Raw genomic sequence first — 6,000 nt, forward strand, 5'->3', positions numbered from 1 at the left:
GGGTGCCAACTTACCTAAGGTAGAACTCACACATCTTTCCACCCATTTCACTTTATCCTGGTAAAAACCTGAGCTGACTGCATTCTTGTTCTTTCCCCCTGTAGAGAAATAAAGTCCCATTTAGGGTTTCCCAAAGCACTGTCTCTGTACAGTTGGCTGTTTCCTGTGGACATTTTCATTTTCTCCTGTGTTTTTCTCTCTCTTTGCTGTGACTTATAAGACCATGAACACACAAGCACAGGACCCCAGAGGAAAAGTTCTCTCTTTCAGTGTGTGCCTCCAGGAGGAATGAGACTACCGGCAGTGATGTTTGACTAATGAGCACCATTGTGGTGCTTTACCACTAGTGGTCACAGAAACCTTGCAGGATGTGTCTAGGGAAGTGGATTTTGTAGGGTTGGCTAAATCTGTACCACCCACCACACAATAGCAGCACTGTACAGAAAAGGTGGCTTTGAAACAGGTTCAGTTTTGCATTACTGTGAGGTACAAAATCAGGTGAAGGGCCATTTCTATAGCTTAAGAATTTATATTTTTCCTCTTAAACCTGAAACTTTATTCATCCTGTGTCTTCTACCTTTAAAAAATTGAGACATTATTTCTCTCCATTTTCTGGGAAGACAATCCACCCCCAATATTAGCTGTAAGAAATAATGTGATCATCAACAGAGTAAAAAGGTAACCCTCAGAATGAGAGCAGATATGTATAAATCATTTATCTGATAAGGGATTAATATCCAGCATATATAAAGAACTAAAATTCAAAAACAAAGAGCCTAATTTAAAAATGGGCCTTTCTGGGCTAGGTGCGGTGGCTCACACTTGTAATCCCAGCACTTTGGGAAGCTGACGTGGGTGGATCATGAGGTCAGGAGATCGAGACAATCCTGGCTAACATGGTGAAACCCCGTCTCTATTAAAAATACAAAAACAAAATTAGCTGGGCGTGGTGATGGGCACCTATAGTCCCAGCTACTCAGGAGGCTGAGGCGGGAGAATGGCATGAACCTGGGAGGTGGAGCTTGTAGTGAGCTGAGATCGTGCCACTGCACTCCAGCCTGGGCGACAGAATGAGACTCAGTCTCAAAAAAAAACAAAAATGAAAAAAAGGCATTTCTCCTAAGAAAATATACAAATAACCAATAAACACATGAAAAGAGGCTTAACATCACCAAACATTAGGGAAACGCAAATCAAAACCATAATGAGGTAACACTCACACCAAATAGAATGGCTACTATCAAAACACCATAGCAAAAAGCAAGTATTAATGAGGATACACAGGAATTGGAACTCTTGTGCCCTGTTGGTGGGAATGCAAAATGGTACAGCTACTGTGGAAAACAGTATGATGATTCCTCAAAAAATTAAGAATAGAATTACCATAGGATTCAGCAATTTTGCATCTATAGGTTGGTGCAAAAGTAATTGTGATTGTTGCCATTAAAAGGAATAGCAAAATCCATGATTACTTTTGCACCAACCTAGTAGGTCTATACCAAAAAGAATTGCAAGAAAAATCTCAAAGAGATATTTGTACACTGATGTTCATAGCAGCATTGTTCATGATAGCTAAAATGCAGATGCAACCCAAGTGTTCCTCTACAGAAGAATGAATAAATAAAATGGTATATACATTCAATGGAAAATTATTCAGCCTTAAAAACGAAGGAAATTCTTACACAGGATACAACATGGGTGAACCTTGAGGACATTATGCTAAGTTAAATAAGACAGTCACAAAAAGACAAATACTGTATGATTCCACTTATATGAGGTAATTATTTGAGTATAAAATTACTAGATCTAATCTAAATCTGCTAATTACTAGAGCATTCAGAATAATAGAGATGGTGGTTGCCAGGGGATGGGGGCAATTGAGAGTTATTATTTAATGGGTAAATAATTCCAATTTTACAAGATGGAAAAAGTTCTGAAGATGGATGATGGTGATATTTATACAACATTATGAATGAATGTATTAAAACCACTGGAACTATATACTCTGAAAAATCATTAAGAGGTTAAATTTTAAGTTATGTGTATTTTATAAAGATAAAAAATTGGAAACAATATTGTAAAGTTTTAATAATCTAAAGAAAATTCTTCCTTTAGGGTGTTATTCCCAAAAATGTGGTGTTGGTGTTCTAAATATCTAGGATATTATTTTTATAATTTTAAAACATGCAATCATGCTGCTGGGACACGACTCTTTTAACAGCAGATCTTTGAGTGAATGTGAATGTGATATACTCTGCTTTCTAGATAATCCTTTTTAACTACTTAATGCCTCTTTTAGCTACTAGGTCTAAGAACCTATAGAGAGGGGATATGGCAGAGTGTTGAAATGACCCTAATTCTTCATCCCTCCTGTATCTATGTCCTTCACCATACACATCTGTATTGCTGTCCAATGCTGTTTCTGAGCCTAATCATGGACCTGTTTTGGCCAACAGGGTAAAGTGGAAGTATCAGTTCCACATATAGAACTCCAGAGACTGTATGTATTTCCTTTTGCTGTCTTGTGCATCTGCCATTGCCATGACAACACGCTCAAGCTAGCCGGCTGGAGGAAGAGAAACTGAGCAGCAGAGCTGAGCCATCTCTGTTGCTCCAGTCAAGGCCAGTCTAGATCAGCCAACTGCCAGCCAACTCTCACACATATGAGTAAGCCCAGCCAAAATTAGCAGAGCCACTTAGCTGACCTCCAGCTGACCCTAGATGTTTACTGTTGCGTGTCCCTGAGGTTTTGTTACTGTGAGGGAGCATTATTGTGGAAGTAGATGACTGATTTAGGGAACTGCCTCATGTGCTTTCCTTTTTTTTTTTTAAAATCACTCCTTTCCCCCTTATTTCAATCAACTTGTCACAAATACATCTGAACATTGTTAGGTGTCTACCCAATATCCACTCTCCTGCTTTTTCTTACTGCCAGAACGGCATGCCCAGCTAAAAACCTACATTCTCTGGCTTCCTTTGTAGAAAGGAGTTGTCATGTGACATTCCTTTGGCCAATGAGAAGCAAGTGAAATATTGAGTAGTTCCTTGAAGGAGGATGGGGAGTCCTTTTGCCCTTCTCCTTCTTCCTTCCTGGAATAAAAATCTGATGCTGGAAAATACTATGGCCCCAAGGAGCCAGCACAAGCTGAGAATGATTGAGAGGAAAGCAGAAAGAGCTTGGGTCTCTGATGGTATGACTACAGTACCAGCCATGGGCTGCCTCCTTTTTCACTTCTAGCTACATGTGAAAAAAATAAGACTTCTTAACTAATTATGTCACTGTTTTTTTTTTTTTTTTACTTCTTTTATTTGTAGTTCATTGCAATTCATTTTTTTCTTTTTCTTATTTGAGACAGAGTCTCACTGTGATGCCCAGGCTGGATTGCAATGGTGCAATCTCAGCTCACTGCAACCTCCGCCTCCTGGTTTCAAGGGATTCTCCTGTCTCAGCCTCCCGGGTATCCGGGATTACAGACAGGCATTTGCCACCACACGTGGTTAATTTTGTTTTTTTAGTAGAGATGAAGTTCCTCCATGTTGGTGAGGCTGGTCTCGAACTCCCAACCTCAGGTGATCCACCTGCCTTGGCCTCCCAAAGTGCTGGGATTACAGGTGTGAGCCACCATGCCTGGCCCACTGTAATTCTTAATACCACACTCTAGCGCCTATTTTATCCTTATCTGAAGAAGCTGCTTAGAACAAATAAAGATATTTCACAGAAAATATTATTGTAAATTATTATGCAAGTACATTAATCACATACATAAAAGAACAATGACTTCCATGAATTTATGTTGGTTTATGTTTTTGAAAGTTTACAATATTCTTAATAGATTCCCCTCAATACACATTTGATTAATACCCCATGTCCATTCTGTATTGGGGGAAACTGAGGCAAGGAAAGTTTAACTGAGTTGTCCAAAGTAAAACAAACTGTTAGTCAAAGAGATTGGTGGGGGGGACTTGAAAATGGGTTATTCAGGATTCCTGAGGAAGGATTGGATGTGGTCTCAATTAGACCTAACTATAATGATTGAACTTCTGTACCTTGGACTGTGACCAGCCTTTACTCAGTGAGACCAAAGACACTGAGTCTTTTTAACTCTGAATGGACTAACCAAGACAGAAAGTCACCACAGTTCAGGACAGTCTTGTTTATAGGAAGGGAGAAAAGGAATAAAGGGTAACTTGTTGCCTTTTGTGCCCACAAAATTGTCTGCTCTGTCCTTTCTGCTCTAAAGTGGAGTGAAGTCAATTGGTTATAAGTCTGTCTCCCTAGAGCTTTCTGGTGACCTCCTCAGGAGCATGACTGGATGTTTTTGTTTATATATCCCAGGCAGATCAGTGGGTACAGTTGTGCAGGTTGGTCACTGCCCAAGGGTACCAGGCTAAGGAGTGAGTGAAATCCACACTTATCAAGCAGTAGGGCCAATGGGATTATTCTATGTCAAGAGGAAGGGCTTTTTTTTCTAATTTGCACACAGGTCTTCTATGGTACAGCGGGAACCCTGGTCCTTGATGCCCAGAGCAGAGTATAAGAGGCTTATTTGACGAGGAATAACCTCTCAGATGACTGCTTCATTTTTGAAGCTCAGTTTACTCAGGTTTTACTAGCAATAAAGTGTTTCTCAGGTGGGAGCTGGTGAGTGTGACAGACACTTAAATTTTTTCTCTCAGATTGCGACAGAATATTCACGGAAGTGAATCAGCAGTTTCAAAGCTCAGAGAATAGAAAAAAATAAACAGTTACCATTTATTAAGCAATTATTATATGTCAGATAAAAAGCATTTTATACTTATTATATCATATAATCCTTACAGCAAAACTGTAAGGTAGGTTCCATAATACCCCCATTTGAAATATAAGGAAAGAGGTTCCAAACTGCTCAAAGTCATACAGGTAGCAAGCAACAAAGTTTGGATTTGAGCCCAGGCTTGTTTGATTTTAAGCTCTTTGTTCTTTGTCATGCATTTTCCTAAACATGTAAATTATTTGTCATTAGTGCAGGTGTAGTAAAGACACTGGTATTCACCAATTGTTCCATTGACTCCCCTATATTTTTCACTTTTACTTGTAATGGTGTTGGGGCTGTATGATTGGGTGCTTCCAACAGAATATAGGTGGGAATGATGTCCAACCACTCTCAGGCATGACATTTAATAAAATTCTTGGCAAACCATCACCCCTCTCTTCCTCTGCTACAATGACTCTGGAAACCAGATGTTCAGATGTTGGCATCTCCAGATGGGTGGAGCCTGAATCCCTGAATCACTGCATGGAGGAGAATTGCCCTGAGGAGCCACTCAATTTACACCTGACTTTACATGAATAAAAAAATGACTTGTATTTATTGAAGAATAATGTAGCCTAGCCTAACTGATATAGCAGAAGTAGTAAGAATACTTTTGTATATTTATTTTATACAATTGTTTATACTGCACAAAATGTTTTATTGATTCTCATAACAATTATGAGAGATAAGCTGGGATTATAAGCCCCATTTTATAGGAGAGGAAATCGAGGCTTAGAGGAGTGAAATGATTTGCTCAAGACCACACAGTTGGTAGGTGGTCAAACCAAGGTTAGGAACTTGGTATTTTTCCCACACTCTGCAATTTTATAACTTCCTAGCTTAATGTTATAAAAGCAACCAATAAGCTCAGAGGGAATGAGGGTCCCACTGTATAGAGTTCTGCAGATTAAATTAAACACCTTGAAGGACTAAAAGGCTAGGTAGCCAGGACAGACAGGTGTAATACATTCCAATGGTTCATATTCTTAAGTCAACAAGATGCTGGCATCCTGTGGCTGCTCAGACTCCTGGGTGGTCCTGCAGGGGAGTCCTAAGCCTAGCTTTCCAGCAGTCCAGTGAGCAGATCTCCAACCTGAGTCATAGGCTTTGAATTAAAGATAAAAATGCACATGCTCTGGATGAGAACCCTCAGTCTCTCCAGGAGAATGAGGGGACCGTTTTTCCCTCCTCATACCCACACAACAAT

The sequence above is a fragment of the Nomascus leucogenys genome, chromosome 17, assembly GCF_006542625.1.
Source record: "Nomascus leucogenys isolate Asia chromosome 17, Asia_NLE_v1, whole genome shotgun sequence".
NCBI lineage: Eukaryota > Metazoa > Chordata > Mammalia > Primates > Hylobatidae > Nomascus > Nomascus leucogenys.